General features: G+C 37.1%; 1 long non-coding RNA gene across 1 annotated transcript; it reads right to left on the bottom strand.

Annotated features, from left to right (window-relative positions):
* Positions 1-20,171: 20,171 nt before the first annotated feature.
* Positions 20,172-25,172, bottom strand: LOC128022272 (uncharacterized). Its single transcript, XR_008185892.1, has 3 exons — positions 24,756-25,172; positions 21,362-21,456; positions 20,172-21,195 (listed from the first exon to the last, which is right to left on the bottom strand). It is a non-coding gene; the product is annotated as an uncharacterized LOC128022272 (long non-coding RNA).
* Between the last annotated feature and the right edge of the window lie 228 nt (positions 25,173-25,400).

Here is a 25,400-nt window from a genome sequence, read left to right as displayed (position 1 = left end):
AACAGCGCATCCATGCTTCTGCATATCTGTTTGTGAAACAGGCACTGATTTATGGACAAACACGGCTGTGGTAGAACTTGTGGACAAACAGTGGTATGCTTGCTTGTGTTTTCCATACTATATTGAAAATGCTTCCCCACACACACATCTGTGTGATAAGATGTGTGTTTGTTAAACTGATGACTAGAAAACACACTGTAACTGTCTATGATTGGAATGTTCCATGGACTTCATATTGCCCAGTAATCACACATTGCTTTAGTTCTCAAAATATAATCAATTCAAATAAAATAAAATAAAATAAAATAAAATAAAATAAATGTAGATAATTAAAAAAATTATGTAGGCCTATAGGAAATTAAAATGATCTATTAAAAAAAAATGTGGTCTACAGTAAAACAGTACATTCCTGGATAATAAAGGGATTCATTGTGTGTGCTGCAGCTTGTCCGGCACATATAAGGAATCTTTCTGTATTAACTGTAAGCCTTCTTATTCGTTTTATTCGTTTGTGAATGTGGCACTAGAACAGCTGGCTGATCAGATCACACGCACAGAGCAGTGTAACCCAGACTCGCTGATCTTGATAAAGCTAATCTTCACCAGCGAACTGCATACATTTATGGTTTGAAAAGCCTGGTCTCACCCCCTACACCTCCTCTGACTGTCTCACAACACAGCCATCAACCCCCTCCCCTTCAAACCCACCTACTGCTTCTCAGCCTGCACTTAAGATCTGTGAAGATGATGTACGTAAAGTCTTCAGGAAAAAGAAGATAAGGGAAGCCAAAGGCCCAGTCTCTCCAGCCTGCCTCAAAGCCTGTACTGTCCAGCTGGCATCCATCTTCACACTGATCTTCAACAGATCACTGGAGCGCTGTGAAGTCCCCTCCAGCTTCAAATGCTTCACCATCATCCCTGTGCCCAAGAAACCAAAAACCACAGGGCTAAATGACTACAGACCTGTTGCTTTAACGTCTGTGGTCATAAAGTCATTTGATAGGCTTGTGTTGGCCTAGCTGAAGGACATTACTGGACCCTTGCTGAACCTGTATGCAGTCAACATGGCACTGCTCTACATCTTCCAACTTCTGGACAAATCAGGGACTTTTGCAAGGATCCTGTTTGTAAACTGACACAGCTCTCTGTACCCAACTGTCAGTGGATCACCAGCTTCCTGACAGACAGACAACAGCTAGTGAGACTGGGAAAGCTCACATCCAACAACCTTCCCCATCATCACTGGAGCTCCTCAGGGGTGTGTGCTCTCCCCACTGCTCTTCTCCCTCTACACGAATGACTGCAACTCTAAAGACTCCTCTGTCAAGCAAGCTCCTGAAGTCTGCAGAAGACACACCACAGTCATCAGTCTCATCCAGGATGGCGACGAGTCTGCTTACAGACAAGAGGTTGAGCAGCTGGCTGGCTGATGCAGTCACAACAACCTGAAGCTAAACACGCTCAAAACTGAGTCATTCATATTCCTGGGCACCACCATCTCACAGGACCTGAAGTGGGACAATCACATCGACTCCACTGTGAAAGAGGTAGCCTACTTCCTTCAACTTGAAAAAGTTCAACCCTCCACAGGTTAGGAAGTCGGTTCTGTATTCTTCTCTAACTGTCTGGTTTGGGTCAGCCAGCAAATCAGATATAAGAAGATTGCAACGGACTGTTAGGACAGCTGAAAAGATAATTTTATGTGTATGCCTGCCCAATCTTCAAGACTTTTACCACTCTAGAGTGAAGAAACAGGCAGGTAACATCATCAGAGACCCCTCTCACCCCGGACACAACCTGTTTGCACTTCTCCTCTTAGGAAGACAGATATCTGTGCACTTTTCTCCCCCATATCATCTCTAGCTTTAAACAGCTTATGCAGAAAGTATTGCCTCTAAAATACTTGCTGTAAATGCATATACATATTTTTTATTATACAACTCTATATGCAGTAAATAATGCACAAATCTGTACATAAATCATCTGTTCCAGATGTATACCACATTATTATGATGATTATTATTATTTTACTTACTCTTACTTAAGTGTTTTTTTCTGCTCTCAATGTCATGAATGTATGTATGTTTGTTTGTACCACGAGCTTCTAAAAAACCATGGCCACTAGAGGGAGCCCCACCAATACCAAAAGCACCAAGAGATACAAAGGCATCAGAGTTAGTGAGAGTGTGTGTGTGCGCTTCGAGATCACTGCATCACCTCAAATTAAAGCAGGTGAGGCCACTCAAATTTCCTGCTCATTATGGTAAGCATAATACAGATTCCCTGCAATCTCAGGTAGTCAGTGGTTTAAGCAGACGAACCACACAGTAATGTTCTGGAAAAGTCAAATTTCCACCACATCTCGTGTGTTGTGTTTACTATTATTATCATTATTTTTAAATAATTTTTTAAATATTTATTTTCAAATTATTTTATTAGTATTTACTGTTATTATTCAATATAATTTTTAACTCTATAAATAAACAAAATTTTCACACGTTCTACATGCATTTGGCTTGAGATACAAAAGCAAAAACTAATCTTTAATCAAACTTTTTTTGTAATAGGGCGAAATTGTTGATCTTTGTGGAAAATTTGTATAGTCAAACCGTAAATACAGAAATTATGTGCATTTTTTTTTTCACTCTTTGCTGTATGATCAGAAATGAAAGTAAAGCCGATATGTGTTCATTTTTATATAAAAACCGCAACATAAAAGTGTCAAAAGTAGAAGAAACACTAACTCCTCCTTTTCTTGTAAATGCATGAGCAAAGTAGTGTGTGACGTTTGGACTCATCCTTTCAGACCTGTGTGGAAAAGGTTGGAAGTTGGAGGATGTCCCCTGAGAGCTGTGGTTTTGTTATTTTCTCTAAATTGGGTTGTTCCCAGGAAGTGGTGTTCCAAAGCAGGCCATGGAAAATACACCACCTGTTAGGAGTGGTACTGAAAGCACGTAGGATGATGTCCAGACACTGACCTGCCAATGGCCTATTTTTGGACGTCATGGACACTACTGAGGTAAAGATTTATATATATATATATATATATATATATAAACAGTGGGTACGGGTAAGGAAAGTATTCAGACCACCTTAAATTTTTAGCTCTTTGATACATTACAGCCATATGCTAAAATCATTTAAGTTCATTTTTTTCCCTCATTAATGTACACGCAGCACCGCAAATTGACAAAACACAGATTTGTTGACATTTTTGCACATTTATTAAAAAAGAAAAACTGAAATATCATATGGTCTTAAGTATTCAGAGCCTTTGCTCAGTATTTAGTAGAAGCACCCTTTTGATCTAATACAGCCATGAGTCTTTTTGGGAAAGATGCAACAAGTTTTCCACAGCTGGATTTGGGGATCCTCTGCCATTCCTTCTTGCAGATCCTCTCCAGTTCTGTCAGGTTGGTTGGTAAACGTTGGTGGACAGCCATTTTCAGGTCTCTCCAGAGATGCTCAATTGGGTTTAAGTCAGGGCTCTGGCTGGGCCATTCAAGAACAGTCACAGAGTTGTTGTGAAGCCACTCCGTCGTTATTTTTGCTGTGTGCTTAGGGTCATTGTCTTGTTGGATGGTGAACCTTCAGCCCAGTCTGAGGTCCTGAGCACTCTGGAGAAGGTTTTCATCCAGGATATCCCTGTTCTTGGCCGCATTCATCTTTCCCTCAACTGAAAGCAGTCGTCCTGTCCCTGCAGCTGAAAATCACCCCCACAGCATGATGTTGCCACCACAATGCTTCACTGTTGGGACTGTATTGGACAGGTGATGAGCAGTGCCTGGTTTTCTCCACACATACCGCTTAGAATTAAGGCCAAAAAGTTCTATCTTGATCTCATCAGACCAGAGTCCTTCAGGTGATTTTTAGCAAGCATCATGGTGGCTTTCATGTGTCTTGCACTGAAGAGTGTATTCCGTCGGGCCACTCTGCCATAAAGCCCGACTGGTGGAGGGTTGACTGTCTACAACTTTCTCCCATCTCCCGACTGCTTCGCTGGTGCTCAGCCACAGTGATCTTTGGGTGCTTCTTTACCTCTCTCACCAAGGCTCTTCTCCCGATAGCTCAGTTTGGTTGGACGGCCAGCTCTAGGAAGGGTTCTGGTCATCCCAAATGTCTTCAATTTAAGGATTATGGAGGCCACTGTGCTCTTAGGAACCTTAAGTGCAGCAGAATTTTTTTTTTGTAACCTCGGCCAGATCTGTGCCTTGCCACAATTCTGTCTTTGAGCTCTTCTGGCAGTTCCTTTGACCTCATGATTCTCATTTGCTCTGACATGCACTGTGAGCTGTAAGGTCTTATATAGACAGGTGTGTGGCTTTCCTAATCAAGTCCAATCAGTATAATCAAACACAGATGGACTCAAATGAAGGTGTAGAACCATCTCAAGGATGATCAGAAGAAATGGACAGCACCTGAGTTAAATATATGAGCGTCACAGCAAAGGGTCTGAATACTTAGGACCATGTGATATTGCATGTGATTGTTTTTCTTTTTTAATAAATTTGCAAAAATGTCCTCAATTCTGTGTTTTTCTGTTTTGCTGTGTGTACATTAATGAGGGGAAAAAATGAACTTAAATGATTTCAGCAAATGGCTGCAATATAACAAAGAGGGTAAAATTTAAGGGGGTCTGAATATTTTCTGTACCCACTGTATATGTGTATATATATATATATATATATATATATATATATATATATATATATATATATATATATATATATATATATAGATGTATATGTGTATATATATATATATATATATATGATGCAAAGCTGAATTTCCATCAGCCATTACTCCAGTATAAAGTGTCGCATGATCCTTAAGAAATCATTCTGTTATGCTGATCTATTTTTAGAAATATCAGTGTTCGCAATAGCTGGCAAATATATTTTTTGGAAACTGCAATACTTTTTTTCTGGATTTTTTTGATGAATAAAAAGTTAAAAAGTACAGAATTTATTCAAAATATAAATTGTCTAATCATATAAATCTTTGCTAGCATTTAATTTAACACTTCCTTGCGGAATAAAAGTTTTCATTTCTTTCAAAAAAAAAGAAAGAATAAAAATTTACTGACATCAAACTTTTGAACGGTAGTGTATATTGTTAGAAACCATTTTTATTTTATATAAATGCTCTTCTTTTAAACTTTTTATTCATATTTTTTTTTATTTTAAATAAATGCTCTTCTTTTAAACTTTTTATTCACCAAAGAAACCTGAAAAATTATCACTGTTTCCAAATAAATATTAAGCAGCACAACAGTTTCCAGTACTGATAATAAATCAGTATCTTCATATCAGAATCTGCATATCAGACTGATTTCTGAAGGATCGTGTGACACTGAAGACTGGAGTAAATGATGCTGAATTCAACTTTGCATCACAGGAATAATTGAGATTTATATCATTTATTTATTTTTTTTTACATCATAATGATATTTCACACGTCTTCCTGTTCTGTGGAATTTTGTTGCTTGTACCTAAGTATATTACGCATAAGTGAATCACACTACCTGAATGACTGGAGTTGCATTGTTTCAGCTGCGCTGCTGTCTCACCTCAGAAAACACAGGGAATGTGGCTACATGAGACTGTGCCTCTTACATTTGGTCTTTGCAACTGCCCTCATGTCTTTTGCAATCTCTGGCATTGTGGAGGTGTGCACCCTCCCTATCAGCCTGATCTGCTCGCTTTGAGGGCTCTGATAAGGAAAAGGGTGATTCTCATCTCATCCAGTCAATGACCTGCACTGCCTGAGTACAAACATACTTTCATTCATGCTCTCTTATCTCCACTTAAAAGGCCTGAGATGTTGTGAGACACCGGGACTGTGTTCTTTGTTGGATGTGTAGGACAGTTTGGTTTTGCGTCTTTGAGTTATCATTGTATTCAGTTGTATAGTACTGATGTAATGTGTTGATGTCATATGTCAGCGCACACTGTATTATGAGGCAAATGTCAGGAGTGAAAATGTCACTACATAAGAAAGGCAAGACATGGCCTGCATTATAACAGGCTTTTTAGTTTGTTCTTTGAGAAACTCCATTGTTGAAATGTGCTGAATTGTATTAATTAGCAATGAGCTCTTGATTAACCCTTGTTGTTTTTGCTATTCCCCAGAGGCTGGAGAAAAATTGCTCTTCCGTGATGTTTAGAGAAGCGGCAATCTGTGGATAATGATGCGAGCCGACAGAATTCTGGCTTACGCAGTCCGTCAGTCTGCAAGCTCATTCATCCACCGCAGTCGTGCAAGATCCCATCACACCTTTTAGAGTTGCTTTTGTCAGGTGAGCAATACCAAAACAAGCAGTTCTCTCACAGGCATTTTTTCAGAAAGATGGCAAAACTTCACTGATGCATTACAGTAGCGAGACGCACATTCATGTTGTGACGTGTACATGAGGTGTGGAGATCAGATCCGAGTAAGAAAAATCATTTGCAAACTATTGAGAAAGCAAGTGGGATTTAAAAATAAAAAATTAATCAAAATCGCAATGTTTTAAAGATGAAATCTAGGTTTGCTAACAAACTGTGCTTTGTGTTTTGACATGCAATGTCAAAAGCATTCCTAACATGCACAGTCGCATCAAAGCATAACATACATTACATTCTATAGGGCTTTATCTTATGTACTGTATATTGTGTGTATGTGTTTAATTTTTGTATATAGCAATTAAGTGAAACTCATCTGGATTTTATTTTAAATTAATGTCATTAAAGTTATTTTAAAGTCACAAAAGAACATGTTTTATCGTGATACTAAGCATTCAAAATTAAAACTTAAAACAGACTCTCATGTTGATCCAAACATGTATCAATGCCTCTCTTTCTCCTGCAGAACATAAAATAAAATATTACTAAAATAGTACGAACATAATTGGACATAACTGACTGAATCACATCGAGTCAGTTTTCAAAATGTCTTTCTTTTTTATTTTTGTTCCAAAAGAACATGTTTGATGACTTTTTTTTTTTTTTAGGGATAAAAACTAACCCTATAGTTAACCCTTGATTTATTATTCAGGCCAAGGATTGTAAGGTTGTAACATCTTAAATTTTCCTTAATGATGATGACTGATGAAAGTGGTTTAGTGCGATGTCTTTATTCATCTTTGTGTGAAAACCCCTAAGACGTTTTTATTTTTTTAAATACCCTGATTAGTGTGCCTTTATTTGCAGGTGATACATTAACAAGAGTTCACCAAGCCACTACGGGAATTTCCAACTGCAAAACCTCACTGATACACTCATCTGTGTTTCACATTTTTAACTCTGTCTGATCCAGTGTCTTGTTTATTGTTCCACCGAGGTTTTTGCGAAATGCTTGCCCAAGGCATGTTATATGCTCTGAAGACAAACTTCACCTTTTGTGCTAAAAGACTCCACACACCTTCCATTAGACAGTGCATAATGTTTACTGAACCTATGGTAATAATAGTGAAATCATAACACAATTATTTGTGAAGAGGATGTGGAACAACGTGTTATATACTATGAGAATGACTATGAAAGGTTTAAAAGTCTTCAAGCTGAAGTTCATGGCCTTGTCAGTTTCAAAACATCATAATCCATTACCCTGCTTACATAAGCTAATTCACCAAGAAAGTTTGAGGCTACTGAACAGACAAATGTTCTTTTTAAAGAGAACCTGCCAGATGTACATAAAATTGATTGTTGAGATACATGTCGAGTGGAAGTTAATGGTTGTTACTCAATTCCTGTTTTCTCTGAGATTGTCGTTTGGCTAATTTCATTTATCTCTTGATGTGCATGGCTTACTCCGCTCAGCTCTGTATCTCTTTAAAGACAAGTCATTCAGTCAAATCCTTACATGATTTTATTCAACATCACATCCGAATGCATTTACACCCTGCACACAAACCATTGAGGTTGATCTTTCAGCTTCTGTGAGCTCAAGTAACACAGCCAATTGCAAGTAAATTGTTTAATGAAACCTCAAAGATGTGAATGTATCACAGTGTTGTGCGCTCATTGTGCATGGATTGGAATGTATTTTGAAGGCATTCTCTCAGGCTAATGGTTCAGATTGGGTTTCTTTCTCTCCAATACGGGTCTGGCCCAGAAAAAAGTAATGGTAGCAGTTTAAACCTTAGACTACTCAGTTGCTGCCCACCTCGAAATGACTAAGTTGGCTGTGTCTGAAAGACAGCATTGTGTGTGTAAAAACTACCAGGGTGACAGACAGCAGGACAGGCCTTCAGTAGACTTGCTTGAGGTAGTCTCGACTTAAAGATTGTGCATTAATGTAAATTTGAAATGAGTTAAGTTAATTTTACCATTATCATTGAACTTATTTTGCACTAAAGTGTCAGATTATAGCCTTTTTAATAGATTTATGCACTATTAAATCAATTATTTATATATATTTTTTTAAATAAACATTATTAATTTGTTATTATTATCAATTAGGGGCGGGCAGATCGATCTAAATATTGATAGTATCGATGCCAACACTGGTATTTGTATCGGATCGATACAATTGTAATTGAATCGATATTTTAATTTAAATATCTCTCATCTACGTTCATTATACTTTGCTCGTGTCTTCTACCTCTACAATCCTGAGCAAACGCTGCTTTCACATCCTGGCCCACTTTGCTACTCCTCCCCCTCCTTCTGCTCCCTAACCTTAACCCTCACAGGAAACTTTGTGCATTTTTACTTTCTCAAAAAAACTCATTCTGTATGATTTATAAGCGTTTTGAAAAATGGGGACATGGGTTATGTCCTCATAAGTCACCCTTTCCTTGTAATACCTGTGTCATACCCATGTCATTATACAGAGTTGTGTCCTGATATGTCACAAAAACAAGAGCGCACTCACACACACTCACACACACTCACACATATGTGGGTGTATATATAATCTATGGCAGTACTTTATGACAATATCTTTTTAACCTGGTATTTCAAATACACAGTCTGATTTTTTTTTTTTTTTTTCAGTATTCTTGTAAGAAATTCTGGATATTTTGATTGGGGTTTATCTTGCCTCCCAGGATGTAACTCCTCAGTCTGTTTACAATGCGTGAAGTACTGTACCATCCACATACTGCACAGCTGGTGTGTCCGAAATCAACATGTTGATCATTGAGCCAGCAGTTTGCATGGTTATTTGTGCTTTTGAACCCCAGCCAAATGTGGGAGATGAATTTCAGCTAAGGATCATCAATCCTCTGATTTCTTCTCTCCAAAAACAGTGTTTTGTTCAGAGGAAAGTGGTTTCTTTCAGTGCACACTTCACACTTTGACAAGGAATTGCACCAGTGTTTCATTGTTGCATAGTTATTCCACATTTCTAGGAATCGGTCTTATTTACTAGTGATTATTTTTACATCTACAATGAAAAAAATCTGTGCAACCTATCTGTGCAAGTTGTCAGATTATAAGTGGCCACTTAAAGTATCTTTACACTTAAAACATACGAATGTCATTGCATTAGATAACAGCATATCAAATAACATTGCCATTTGTTTTAATAAAAGATAGCACAAATATTCTTTATAAGCAAAACATTCACAGTCAAAAGAAGTTTGTTAGGTTTTAAAAGATAAAGTAATAGATATACTTTTCAAAATCTGATATATTGTAGATATACTATTCAAACAAACCTTTTTGGTTGTCAGACTTAAGGCATTTCACACTTAGTTAATGTGATGAACTGCACTTGTGATTACTCTACTAGGGCATCTCTGTGAACCTGACTTAATATTTTCACTAAAATGACCTGGGAACCAGTTTGTTAAAAGTTCGTAAAAACTAAAAATGTTAGTTCTGAGAGAAGCTCATTTATTTGCTGATGCCACTTGTTTTTTTTTTTCTAATCTAAATGCAAATAACATTTATATAGTTTAAGCACTGAAATACTTTTTGCAGCCACTGCATAAAGTTACTCTTGTGTGTCAAAACCAAAAAAAAAAAAAACCGAGTAGTCCAAGTCTAAGTCAAGGTTATTGCATTAGGGGTCATTGCAGAGTGGAATGATGGGGTGCCACCTGACCAGCTAACAAAGCCTGCCAATGCTTCCGTTCCATCAGATGTCTTTCGACACAGCCCTAAGACACTCCGCCTCTGCTCCCCTTGAAAATAAGCTTGAGGATTTTTCCCTCTTTTAACCTGAGTGGCAGGCATCTGCACTCCTCTGTTTACTAAATAAGCCACGGGAGCTCAAGAATCCATTTCATGTAATAGTCATCATCACATCAGGGGAAGATACTTTTTGGCTGGTGTGAGATGACTCATCTTTCTCAGAGGGAAACCGAGAGCTAGTCAGAGCAGGTATAATTAGGGAGGTTTGAATGATGAAGGGATTTTAGGTAGAACTAATAAAGCTTCAGTTTTTTGATGTGACCTTTGATAATGAAATTACAAGTGCTAAATCAAAACATTCCTGGGAGCTGAACCTTACAGATCATAAAACTCTCAGTGAATGAAAGGTCATGGACCTACCTTCAGCATGATTTAAAAACCAAAAAAGTTAGGGTGCAATCTTAAGTGTACCCCATAAATATTATCATTGTCCTTCTGGAATGTGGCTGGAAAATATAGATCTTTATATTTACAGCGTCAATTTTATTCCCCGACAAATGACTACATACTTGTCTTTGCCGTTATTAGTTACAACCAGATTTAAGTTGCAAGTAGAATAGCACAGCAGTTGATCAACTGCTTTGAGCACACTTGCACTATTTACTCGAGTTCTTGGTCAGGTGGAAAAGTGAGTTCTTATTTACTTTGGCTCTGAGCTTATCAGCAGAGATGGGAACTGTGTTATGAAACATATTTGTGGGTGGCCTTTTGCATGCCTTTTGCAGACAACTTAAGCCTTTATGTTCAGCAAACTGTGTCCGTGTACAAAGAATACATGTATTTCAAAAGTTGTTCAGCGATAACATTTTGTGATTGTCATCGATGTAAATATTCTGAACCAGTGTTGGGAAGTCTGATACTTTTTTTGCGAATTGGTTCATTCAGATGGCTCTTTTCAAAATGTTCAGATTCTTTTCACAGTTTTACCCCTAAAACAAAAAAAAGATCTGTATATGTGATTTTAAAATGTTTGTTAGCACATGGGACATCACTGTTCTTTACACTGCCTTTTTAAATGTTGGGGTCATTAATATTTATAATATGTAATAGTTTAGCAAGGATGCAGTAAAGTGACAGTAAAAACATATACACTGTCACAGAAAATTTCTGTTCTTTTGAACATACTATTTCATTAATGTATTTAGAAAAAAAAATGTATTGCAGTTTCGACAAAAATATTAAGCAACACAGCATAGCTTCATGATTCTTAAGACTATAGCAGAGGCTAAGAGTATATTTAGCATTTTTTTTTTCGTGGCTTTCATGAAATCCATCTCCTTGAAGACTGACTTTGCTGTAAAGTTGTTCCCATCTCAAGGTCAATGCTCTGTGATTGTTTAAGTAAAACAGGCTGCTTTGTAATTGATACAAAAATATCCTTCACTTTACAGAGCCTCTATAAAAGGGAATTAATTTGGGGATTAAGGAAATCGGAGAAGGGAAGAGAGCTACCTCTGGTGAATGCTCTTTAACCCAGACTTTCAGCACCTGACTGGCTACAACAAAGGGTAATGGTGGTGATGACGGACGCTGCTGCTGTCTCTCTGTGTGGCACACAGTCTGCGCCTGTTTTAGTGTCACGGTTCTCAGAGGCTCAGACTGGCTGCTACATTACCCCCAACTCTCAATCAAAGCCCACTGTCAGACCCCGAGCAAACACAGGAGTGTGTTTCATGTGTTTGTAGTGGTCTGAAAAATGAGTCGGTCATACCAGTGGATACATAGAGTTATGATTACAGGTGTCAGACTAATGGTTTTCTATGACACTTCAAAAAGTGTAAATTACAGTATAATGGAATTTAAGTTTCAACTACGGTTTCATCATACAAGAAAATGATAATTATCTAAACTTGAAAATGCATTAAATCGAATCTTTTGCATATCTGTTATACATTTTATGTTTAATTTTTTTAATAATAATTAGTATTTCATATATTTTTGATTTAAACTTTATATCGTTTTTTAAAGTGTATATTTTATATACAATACTGTTCAAAAGTTTCGGATTGGTCCTTTTTTGTACATGTTTTTGAAAAGTCTCATGCTCACCAATGCTGCATTTATATAATGAAAAATGCCGTCAAAACTGTAATATTGTGAAATATTGCAATCTAAAATAGCTTTATTTTGTATTTAATATACACAACAATATGAAGTAAAAGAGTGACAAAAAGTCCCTTTCAAATGAAGATTATTTTGTGATTACAAGATTAAACTGCAAAACAATGTAACAAACTGAGCCGATTCCGAGCGTTTGTTATTGTAAAAGGCATTTTTCTCCTTTAAGATGGAATCTTCCTCAGGTTACAGCTTGTGCTGCAACACGTCCCGTCATATAGGCACAACTTGCGGCCAATTACAGGAGGAAGCTGTGTCTTCTGGGTAATTTACGCCTTGTGCACCAACCAGGAAAAATGCTGAATACTGCTCTGTTAAATCAACACTGCAGAGTACTGCGGCCCAGGTGATGAATGTTAAATACATGTATTGAGCATTAAAACCAGTTTTAATGCCTACAGCATGCCATTGATACATCCATTGATGGCAATGATGAGACTGCGGTAGGTGTAAACAAAGAGTTTTCTGTGCAGAGAGTAACTGTAAAAAATCAGGCTTGTCTGTGTGGCTGCAGGGTGGAACACAAAGGGCAGTGGTGGTAGCCATCATCGACTGAGCAACACTCTAAGCAGCTGGTGAAAGATCTGTCAGGATGCATAACCACCTTACACCATGCACTGTGTGTGTATGCATGTGTGGGTCACACGCACACACACTGTGTTTTTAACTAGAGACTCCTGCACAATGTTCCTAAGGAATTCCACCAGTGTCCAGTGGTAAAAAGCAGCTCCCAAATGTTCACTCTAAGTAACATACCCTATTTGATGTTATAATGTGAGCTGTGGTGCATTCTCTCCACACGTTTGTGTTTATACCTCATTATTAAGCACAACAAGTTACTTGATCATGGAGGTGGGCCAGTATTCCTTTAGATCACTATTTCAAATGGTCTTCAGGAGTGAGATATCAAATAGGAATGCCCATATTTAAAGTTAAGGGTTAGGAATTGCTCTGAGGTGAAATAATTTGTTTTCACATTAGCTCATCTCCAGCCTTCATTCCTGTCCTGTGACCAATAAAGTGCACTCAGGTGCATTCTTTCATCTTGTGCAGAGGCAGAGAATGTAAAGGTGTTCAGTTATCAAAAACTATTAGCCTTTTCATGCTTCACATCAGGTTGGCTCCTATAGGTAATGACGTTTTGTGGGAACATCATTTGAAGATGTCTGACTGGAGACTAATTTGATGTGACTGATGTGTGTTCACAATGATTGCAAATATCCTTTGATGCATCTTGCTTTGGCAGAGCGAATAAAAGAAATATGACTTCTCTAGCCTGACGTAAGGGATATGAAGCCAATCTGTGGAACATAATGACCTCTTTACCCAATTGCTTAGGCCATATTCCTTCTTAAATGGGAACGACACAACAACAGTCAACACAACAATGAAAATTTGGTCATCGTTTACTCACACATTCTGTCTTGTGAGGAAGATAAAAGAATATATATTTGTTTGAATGTTGGTAGCCAAACTGTTTTGGTTCCCATTGACATCCCTTGTGGACAAGTTATAGGCAAGCAGAACTGTGAACAGAAATGGGAAGTGAAACTCTTTGGTTACGAACATTATATAAAACAATTTATCTTGTGTTCCTCAGAAAGTGTGTCATAATAGACAACAGGCAATGCTTCGGTTCAATTAATAATTTTAATATGCATGTTTGCGTTTTAAAATATATGCGTTTTAATAGAGGTGTTTTAATTAGTGAGCTGTGTTATCACAGTTTGCACTGTTAAACCCACACCAAAAAGAAAATTCATAACGATCATACTGCATTTAGTTTTTCAAGAATGTGTGTAATTTATTGAAGGTACGTAGTTATATTGTAAAAAATAAATAAAAAAAAGAATCAGTTTTGCACATCCCTATTTAATAGGCTGTACATATTTTCCTTCCTCACAGGGGGTTTTCCATTGATTAATCTGCATCAAAGCTGAGTGAGAGAGGCAGAAGTCATGGTTCATCACCTGAAGGCAAATCCAAAGCCTGAGTCAGAGCATGTTTGAGAACTGGCAGCCATCAAGTGAAATAGTTTCATAGAGATGAATGTGATTGGTTTAAGTTTTTGACATACTATCAAAACTGCATGTACATAATTGTGGTCTAAAGATTAAGGGGACCTTTTTTTCTTCTTCTTCTTTTTAAATTCTAGTCTACTGGAATGAAACCCATTAATCCATTCCAGATCATGATTTCCCCATCCAATACCACCGCTGCTGCAGAGATAAGTCTCTACATATAGCACAAGAACAGAACAATCACCCACCTTGGTTAAAAGCTTCATGTAAAAACATATTAGCAGTGGAAGTATGACTGTCTGAGGATGGAGAGGTATAATTTACTGTTTGCTTTGTGAAGACAGAAAGAAAAAGAGAAGGGTGGGGGGGGGGTTCAATAACAGGTGACACTCACCTGAAAAAGCGAGTGACCTGTAGGCCTGTCTGACTCTGACTGCAGTCAGGGCTGGGGAAGGGAATCTGTTGACAGACACTTAGATATCCCAGGCACTATGGAAAAGATAAAGGCAACATTGTTTTACGGAAGGGGCTGGTCTTAATCTGGGTAAGCTCTAGATCAGTATCATGGCTGGTGGGAGTGTACTTGGCATTGGCTGAACAGTGCTGGAGAAAGGAAAATCCCTTTGGTGTGTGAGAGATGGAAACCTTTGGCTGTTTTTTTTCCCCAGGAATATTTTCGTAATTATGTACGTTGATGAGGACACTGCTGTTTTACACATATCTATGTTCATACATTGGTATCTATATTTGACTGTCTGTGTCAATTATAGAAAGTGTAGTTGATATCATGCGTATCATCAGTTGCTCTAGTTATGATGCCAAGAGATAACGGAAATCTAGAAAATTTGCCTCTACTCATGTTTATGATGACATCTTGGTGTAGAGATACAGTAAACTCATGATGGGGCATAAAAGAATATAAGCGATGTGAGAAACTATTTTATATGCAGAACTGCTAACTCGATCACTTATACAATATTTGTAGCTTTCCAAATAATGATAAAAAAATTCTTGAAATCCAATCCGAATATTTATACTGAGACGTACTCCCCCCAAAAATCTGAATTTAATATTGTTTTAGCCCACATATTGATGTGGTTTTGCCTTGTGTTTCTAACCATGGGATTTCAGGTGGTTTTTTATGCTTTTCAGGCTACAATCAAGAAGAATTTCAGTTGGATTTGCCCAAAAAACTGCCTGTCTGAACAAGGCACTAGAGACTGAGAATGACAAGCACTCGATTAATCAGTTGGTTCATTTTAAGACATAATGCTGACTAACCCAACATGCCTGTCTAAAAATGATTTAAAATTATTGTTTATACTGCTTTTCCCCAATGTATAATTATATACCTGTAGATGCACATCGACTTTGCACTAAGAGTAATTACTAAATCCAGGATGTAAATGGGTAGCCATCTGATAAGAGAGTATGAATGAACGTGGTCTAGCAGTGCATCCCTAGGGCCAAGGAATATAGACACTATCCATCTGTCAGGTGATAGTGATCTCGTTTCAAAGAGACGCTGACTGCCCTGTCATTAGATAAGAGGTTATGATCTATAATTAAAGAAATTAAATCAATTAGAATCTCTCTGAAAAGATGGAAAGTTGATGGCATAATGGCATGTCGATGTGAGATTAGTCACAAGAACCTGTGAGATGAAGACATGGTAATTGGAAGATATGCACACATACGCGCACAAACACAAAGATGGGCAGAGCCAATGTGGACAGCATGCTGAAAATGAATGACAAAAACCAGGTGTTGAACTTCCTGAATATAGATGTTAAGCAGGCCTGTCATCCCCCCACTCATTACACTCAAATACTTACTGCCGTCACACATTCAAAAACATTCAATATCTCAGTCTTGTTAGACAACATTAAACACCAGTTGCAATGTATTAAAGTCCATAATGTGATGTATTTCTGATATTCAATGCAAAATAATGTACTGTAAGGAACTATTTATCAAGATATGATTAGCTTTAAATATTTTTTAAGTGTCTTAATCAAATAATGAAAATGTAATGTAATATAAATGGCTAAAGATACATCTCTTCCATCTACATGGACCCTCTAACAATTGCACTCTCTACCGTATTTCTATTCTGTCTACTTGTTTGTTCGTTTTTTTTGTAAAAAAAAAAAAAAAAAAAAAAAAAAAAACCTTCTAACACTAACACTCTCCATTCTATTTCCATTCTATCTAGGCCTACTTGTTTTCTTTTTATTTATAAAGACCTTTACTGTGTTAGACTTACTCGGATTTGTCAAAGCACTTACATATTGCTCTTTTGTTGGTTTGTTTGCTTCTATCGTCCTCATTTGTAAATCACTTTGGATAAAAGTATCTGCTAAATTATTAAATTTAAATGATGTTTTATACGTCTCCATAGACCTCTGGTTGAAACATCAGGTGATGACGTTTTTGCTCGTGTCCATTTTGCATAATTTCACCTGTTTCTTTCATGATTTCTCATCCTCCGTAATCAGAGGCTTCAGAAAGTGATAGTTCTTTCATCACTCCCTGCAGGAAATGAGTGCCGTCCTGTGCCTAACAGCTGTGTGATGAGCTACTGATCCAGCGTAGCATACCTGCCGTTGTGATGGGTTAAGACTACTCAGTAATTTTCCTGTTGTCTGGCCCCTTCACGCTTGTGAAGGGATAATTAGCCTCACACTGAGATTACCTGCAGTTTCCACAAGTTTCTACCTTCGGGTCAATATTTGTGGTTAAGGTACCTGTTTGCTGGATGCGCTTGTCTCTTCAAATTCCCTTGAATTCCCCCAAATTCCAGTCTCACTCTGATCTGAAGCTACCAAATATGAATGCGAACTAGAGCATGATGTGGCCTGGGCACAGGTATCGAAATCAAAGGAACCCTGGTGGGGTTTTTCTTCAACAGAAACCATTCTACCCTATGTAAGCAAGAAAGACTGTTAAGCCAGAGGTACTGTCAAAAATGATCTTTGATCACAACCTTTGATATTGGAGGACTGTGCACAATACGGGTATTTATTTTCTAATATTCATGGGTGGTACTTCACTGTTCACAGTACTCTTAAATCTGATAAATGGTCTGAAATGTGAGACTTATGTCAGTGCAAAGGCTTGACTTATCTGTGATGAGGGTGGAAAATAAAATTACACGACTATATATATGCAGCCAACAAAATCCTGGTGGAAAATGTAGAGGCTAAATATTTTTCTTCAAGGTGTGTTAAGCTAACATCAAAACAACACCTAACCTCCCATTTTCCCCCATGCCTTTTTTTTCAAAGGGCGCATCTAGAGATAATTGTTCGTTCCATGACTTCACATGTCTTTTTTTAGCAGTACATAAATATGTTTTGATTGAGACATTTGATATTTAAAGAGATCAAGATCAAGTCTATGGAGAAATTTAGTTTGATGACTAATCAGCTCTGCCTTAATAGGGACATAAAAAAATACCAAAGTTTGATATATGGTTTAATGACATATTAAAACTCCTTGCAGGTTTGCAGTAGCCTTAGGTACCTCATAAAATATACAGCCAGACCGAAAATGTGAATCATCCAGTCACATGGATAATTCACACTTGATGCAGAACTGTGCTTTGTCACTGCTATTATCCCCACTGAACCCAGACACCCAGATCTGTAATGTCTTGCTGCAGTAGTAGATAGAGTGTAGCACTCAGGTATCCAGTTCTCAGGCTTTTACCTCCGCTGTTGATGGACAAAGCCTACCTGCTTGGAAGTTCAAGCTAGTGCCTTTAGAAGTGTTTCAGTGCAGCCTAGCTGAATGCTACTCCTGTAGTGCTTCATGTTGACTGCCATGCTTAATTAAGATATTCTTGTCTGTTAGCAAACATTCCATTGTCTGAGAAACCTTTCTGTCACTCTCTACAACACTATCGACATGCATGCACCTCCTAAATGTTATCTTCGACCATAAATCTGGGTGACTAATTACTGCACAGGATGTTAAGAAGAGATTTTACTGATGTCTAGTTTCAGGCCTGTAATTCATTTCCTGGGCTTTGAGCTTTCCACATCTCACTACAACACAAAATGTCAAAACTAACTGAATAGCAAGCTCAAGTCACATACATGTCCACAAGGCAGAAATATTTCCACTGTCAGCGCAAACATATGTAAACCATCAGACCAATAGAACACTATAACTCTAGTCTGCTCACAAATGTCTGCTGTATAACTGATGACAAATTGCCCTAATGTGAGAGTGCTTTTCCTTGTAAATTTCAGAAGCATTTTGAAGTCTTAAAAGTTTTAAAAATATCCTAGAGATTTTCAGATGTTAAAGGTACAATTTGTAAGATATTTGCAGTAAAATATCCAAAAACCACTAGGCTAGTGTTATATATTTTGTCTAGCTGATTACTAACAATATCTCTAATGTTTTCAACTACTTGTAAATCATGAGAAAATTCCCATTCTAAACAGTGACACGGGGCAGTGCAGTCACCTGTCAATGACGTTAGTTGCCCTTTGTTACCGCCATAACTTATGTAGAAACCACATGACAACAGTGTCACGGACAAATGCGGTAGTAGTGTCTAGCGTCCAGCAATCCACTAGCTTGCTTCAAGCGTTTCCTTATTTATTTCTTCTTGCACGTTTTATGGTGGATCGTGTTATTTATTTATGGAACATAATTACTGTTTACCATCCGCCGCTGGTTCTGTCGACAAGGACAGCTCCCACGTATGCTATTATAACGATCAACAAGATTAGTATTATGGGGCATACACGCCAAACGCGGGGCATCTTGTTTCTACACCCACGTGAGGATGCGTCTGATCCATACTCTGATCACGTCTTTGCATTGACTTTGTATGTAATCTACTCGCGCAAATCGTTGAACTCGAGTTTGTTGTTTTAATGACTAAAGTTGGTGCAGTGTTATTGCATTTGGTTATTTACTGCTTTATTTATCCTGCTTATTTCACCTGACAAGTTAAGCAATGTAAATAAATACAGTTTTTATTTACAGAAATATGAATCAATCATTATTGCAAATGATATTGGTAAGTTCAAAATAACATTTATTATTATTGATTTGAACACTTGAAACTGTGCTGTTATCACACCTTCATTATGGAATGTAAAAATATTCAGAAACTTAGATATGATAATTTATGCTGCTCTTGTACTGTGTCCTTAACTTGCATAATATAATGTTTATGTAGTGCTGAATAACCTTTCATGTACTCCAAAGCGATATAATTGCTCCTCTGAGGAGTTATGTTGCTGTGATTGTGTGTGTGTGTGTTTACAGAGCAGCCAGGTGACAGTGGAGTGATGACAGGTGTATACACAGCTGTGACAGGTGGGCATTGGACACTGTACCAGGCGGAAAGCTTTGATTTGGATTCAGTAAACAACAACCGCAGTCCACCAAGCTGAACACTTCAAAGTTCTGTTTTTGTTCTGTCAATTTAATCTGTGACAGGCTGTTTTACTAGATATACACAACTATACAAAAATTTAGGGTCAGTAAGTAAAAAAAAAAAAAAAAAAAAAAAAAAAGGAAACACTATTCTTCAAAAAATCCTGAAAAAAGCATGACTGTTTCCACAACAACAACAAAAAGAAAAAAAATTGCATTAACTGTTTACAAACTAGTTTACTAACAATAAATTATAAATGGTCACACTTCATTTTAGGGTCCAATTCTCACTATTAACTAACCATTAACTATGACTTTTGCCTCAATTAACTCCTTATTTGCTGCTTATTATATTGCTTATATTGCTTATAAGGTGTTAAGTTTAAGGTATTGGGTAGGATTATGGATGTCATGCATTATATGTACTTTATAAGCACTAATAAACAGCCAATATGTTAATAATAGACATGCTAATAAGCAACTACTTATTAGTGTGAATTGGACCCTAAACTAAAGTGTTACCTTATAAATTAACTGTTTTCAACATTAATAATAATAAGCACCAAATCAGCATATTAGAATGCTTTCTGAAGGATCATGCAACACTGAAGACTGGAGTAATGCTGCTGAAAATTCAGCTTTTGCCATCATTACAAATTATTAATATACATAAAAATCTAAACTATTTAAAAACAAATTAAATAGTGATAATAGTTCACAATATTACTTTTTTTTTACTGTTTTACTCTTACCGACCCCAAACATTTGACTTAGTGTTTTTGTAAAATAAAATGTAAAATTGCTTTTTTTCCTAAGCAGATTAATTCAACGTGACAAATGGAAAATTCAAACAAGCCATCAAATTGATTCTGTCAGTCTGGAAGTGACTGGGAAGTGGTACAATAGTAACCAGAGAAAGCATAATACATTTGGAAGTATCTCTGGGTGTTTGCCAAAACCTGTAATTGTATCAGCAGAGTCATGAGATCATTAGTTAATGCACACTTCTGAGTTACAGATGTGAAAGTCCAGTTGCTGAATCAGTCGTTCATGATCCACGTGTGCTGCCTGTGGAAGGGAAACTGTAGCTTTACTCTAATTCATTCTGAAAGGGATGCAGTGTAACATATAACATCTACTTTTAGGTGTTTCTTTTTAACAGTTGTCCTGTGATTTATGTCTTTTTTTAAATGCTGTTGCTTGGTTTCAAATTGAATAACAGAAATCTATCACACAAGTTCTGTTTTTCATTATTAATATTTTTTGTCGAGCACCCTGTTTGTCCAGTGATGCGCGTGCTGTTATGTTTTGATTTTGTAAATGCTAGTGCTTCTCATAATTAATGATGCGTATACCCTTTGAAGGACACTATATCAGCACTAACGACGGAGACATTCCATGTATATTAATTATCATGTTTACACCTCCAAAGATCTTCCTATATGGATCGTATTAAATTTTAGCTAATAGCTTTTGATGTCCCAACATGTCTTTCAGTTCCTGTCTTGATTGCTTTTCTGACAGCACGCATCCGCCTGATTAAAACAGAAGCAGTTAAAAAATCATCTGTTCCTAACATATCAAAAGTTAATGCATAATTCATTCAGAACTGTTCAGATTGTTTGAAATTGACATCAAAAAAATGAATTGATCATTTATTTATGACTGCTCTCAGACTGTATGAAATGAACAGACTCTCACGGTTGTGCAGGGAGTTTCAGGAAGAGCGTAATGGTGTCTGGGGAGGTTGAAGTTTTTAGAAACACAGCCTGCAGATGGCACACTTGTCCCTGGACCTTGGATCTTGGGGACATGGGAAAGCAGATCAGTCAGACATTAAGACATTTAGATGTGACAGCCTAATTTTCCAACCGACACAGAATGCTGGGTGCACTAATATTGATCTGTTACACTTGAAATGTTCCTCCGCTCTCCACATCACAGATAATGCTTGACTAACTTCCCCAAAATCAAATCATTGGCAGAACTAGGAAATAATTCTCAAAGTAGGTACAGTGGTTTAAGTTTCAACTAATATTGATTCAAATAATTATTTTCTCACCTTTCTACTTGTATCTGGCTTGCTTTCTTTTCTCCAGGGCAGATTAGAACACAGGAAGATTTGGACAGACGTAACAGTGTTCAACAAGTACAATTCACCACAACAGATTCACACCTCTTTTGCCTCATAAAAACACCATTAATGGTGGAACATGCCATCTGCCAGTTACTTTCAAGAGCCTGATTTTAAGAAAACCAAGATCCAGTTATTTTCCCAAAACAAGCCTGGAGATATTGTTAAAGGCAGTACTTACAATTAGTTTATTCATAAAGTGCAAATGATATTCAGAACATTTAAACCAGAATGTGAACTGTGAAGAGGAACAAGGGTAAGTGAGTAGGATTGGATAAATAGGATTAACTTCATTATAGATTCTGGACTGACGACGAGTCTTTAGACAACAGGTCACCATCATTGGCCTCCTGCCACTGGGAACGATGGGAGTCAGACAAATGCAGCAAGCCTTTGCTGTTTGGCTGCAAACACGTTTCTTCTCTCTCAGTCTCTCTGACTCTCATTCTTTCTTTCTCTCTCTCTCCCACACCCAGATAGACAAACGGACACACACTCTCACTCACACGCCTCCTCTCACCCGTCTCAGTGTCAGGATTCAGGGGGAACTCGGTCACTGTGACCTAATCCACTTTTCCGCCCAGCTGTGAGGGAAAGTCACCTTTTGATTTGATCACATTTGAATGCAGAGAGGGCCGGGAAGAGGTGACTGTGTGCCACTTTTGGAGAAGCTTGACGCAGGCCTGAATGGGAGCTGTTGTAATTAGGGACAAAAAAGTGACAGGCAGTTTTATCACGCTTAGTAAGACTGACCATCTGAAAATGATTGCCTCCTTTACATACATTTAAAGGGGCCTGACCCAACGTACACGGATAGACATTCAGACACTGCCTTGCTGTTCAGCATCTTGATGGTTTTGGGACTTGGTTGGACTACTTTAATGTTGCTTTTGGGAAGATGATGAACTCAAAGTGGACAGTGACAAATGTAAGCGAGGTTTCAAACTGACTATGTCAGTGTTTTGGAGTGGATGGCCCATCCCATAGGACAACAGACCAAGTATTTTGGAGTGACTGTATAATTCTGGAAGTTTGTTCATAAACATGAATTTCTTCTGAAAATAATGTGCTTCAGTAGATTTAATTTCATTTCCATTAAATGTTATATCAGTAAACGTAGTCACACATTTTTCCATAGACAGACATACAGTACAAACAATAAAGGGTATCTGTACAGTAGTTACCAAGGAAAGCATTGCTTAATTTGGAAATATGTTGATGTGTCTGCCAAAAGGCGTAATTGTATCAGCAGAGTGATGAGATCATGAGTTCATTTACACTTTGTTGAGCTGCAGATGTGAATGTTCAGTAGTTGAATTGGTCAGACAAATAACACCATGTCCCTTTTGGAGCACACATTGTGGTCTTGGAGACAGAATCTTATCTGCTTTGAAAGAAGTGCAATGTACCATATTACATGTCCTTTCTTTATTTCTTTCTGAATTCTGGAACTTTCCATTTTATGTGTTTGTACAGCTCTATCATGAATACTGAGGTGTCCAGATTCAGTTAGCAAACAATTATGAAAACATCCAATAGAAATGACACATAGAAATACTATAGTTATTTTAAAATTAACTTTTATGTTTTAATTGAAATATAGGTTATGCATTTGCTAATCCAGTTGGTGGTTAAGCTCTTTGAAGACACTAGATAAGGCTTTTTAACTTTTATACTCACTCGTCAAGATGTTTGTGATAAGAAGAAACGTATACCATAACCGGTTGTCACAGCAAACCACGCAGCCCAACATAATTCATCAGACAATAATCAAAACAAAACTCTGTGCTGGAGGCTTGAGGAATAAAAATGATGTTCGAAACCACATCATATTTAGGGCAATCCTAAAGCGACTACCACCCTTACCATCTCCGGCTCTTTGGGATGATAAATGGCTTTAATAAGTCTGTAGCTTCAGGATAAACTACAAGGAAATGAAAGTGAAAGAGTTTTTTGTCTGTCCATGTTTTGGAGATTTACAAATAATGTTTCTTATCATGTGTAGACTAGTCCAAAGTCTTAGTGACAGATATACAGAGGAAAGCATTCCTTCTCGTAAATGTTTGTCACTAAAGTCATGTGCATAAAACGACACAAGGTTCCATGGAACTTATAAATCCCATTAGTGTCCTCTCTAATATTTATTCTATTAATTGCTTCAATCTGTATGCCTCTGGACATATTCTGCACTTTTGTAGCATTTTCTTTTCTTAAGTCCACTTACAGTACGTGACCATTTTCTATTCTCTTTAAGCCCTTAAATTAAACAAGTAATTTAGTTACTGAACTTTTACTTTTATATGTAAATAAACTTTGTTATGATTGTCTAACCTTTAGCAAGGGAATTGTTATTATTATTATTATAATTTTTTGAACAGTTTCTCATGAAAAAAATGAAGAAAAAATAACTCTTAAATTAAGTTGCTAAAGGTTCATCATTATGTAACTGTAACCATAGAATACACAAGAAGTTTACTTAAACTGACTAGCCATCTCTTGCTTTCTAAGCATTTAATACAAATATATTTTTGATGGACATCACATCAAAAATATTTGAAATGTGTATATTTCGATTTTTTCGTGAAAGTAATATAACAATTTTTTTATGATCAGATTTTTTCTTTTTAAATACAACATAAAATAACTTAACATTTACACATTTTGAACAATTACACTTGATGTGTTTTATTATTAGGTAAAACTACACATTATGAACAAATATAGTTTTTAAGTATTGTATTGTTAGTTAGTTATTATCAGTGGCGTAGCAAGTCAGTCCCGGGCCCATGTTAAAAAAAAAAACCTTCGAGTGGAATGCCAGGTGTGCAAAAAAAAAAAACACACACACTTTTTAAACACTTTTAAACTGATCTTGCCACGGTGGCCCAAAATTTAAAAACATAAAACTAATCAGTCATTTTAGCACGGCGGCCAAAAATGTAAAAACACAAAACTACTCACTCATTTTAGTTGCATTCTCCGGGCCTTTCTGTCGGCAAATTCATCCAACAGGAACGTGGTGTTTAATTCACGGTTTCGTGCATTCTCGATGGAAAGAATTGCCAGTCCCGATAGTCTGTTTTGCGACATTGTGTTCCGCAAATAATATATTTTTTTACATATTTCCCACCGAATACCCAGCTTTTGGCTCGTCTGTGACTGCTTCTTCGCTCCCCGGCTCTCTGCACCTCATCAAGCGGTCAGCTGCATTGTTATTCTCATCCAAAGACGGGCAACTGCTGTTTGACAAAACTTCCCTCTCGCCTTCGACGTCGTTGTTGTCCTTCGCACTAACGTTAGGTCGGCAAGAAAAACGGTCTATTTTGTGTCGTGACTAACTTCTCCACGTTTCATTTTCTCTTTAAGGCCCCCCTTTTATGTTTACACATTTTGGCGCGATGCGTCATGTAAATAAATGATGGCGTAACGTTAGTAGTCTACGGCAGCCGTGGAGTGCAAAAAAAAATTATAAAACCAAACAAGAAATTACGGAGAAATTGGACATTAAGGAGAAATAAGAAATTACTACATGTGATATGCATAAAAATATATATTTATTGCGGCCACAAATTAAAATTTAATTTAAAAAAAAAAACAATTGTATTA

The sequence above is a fragment of the Carassius gibelio genome, chromosome A11, assembly GCF_023724105.1.
Source record: "Carassius gibelio isolate Cgi1373 ecotype wild population from Czech Republic chromosome A11, carGib1.2-hapl.c, whole genome shotgun sequence".
NCBI classification, from domain to species: domain Eukaryota; kingdom Metazoa; phylum Chordata; class Actinopteri; order Cypriniformes; family Cyprinidae; genus Carassius; species Carassius gibelio.
This window is presented reverse-complemented; position numbering and strand designations above follow the sequence as displayed.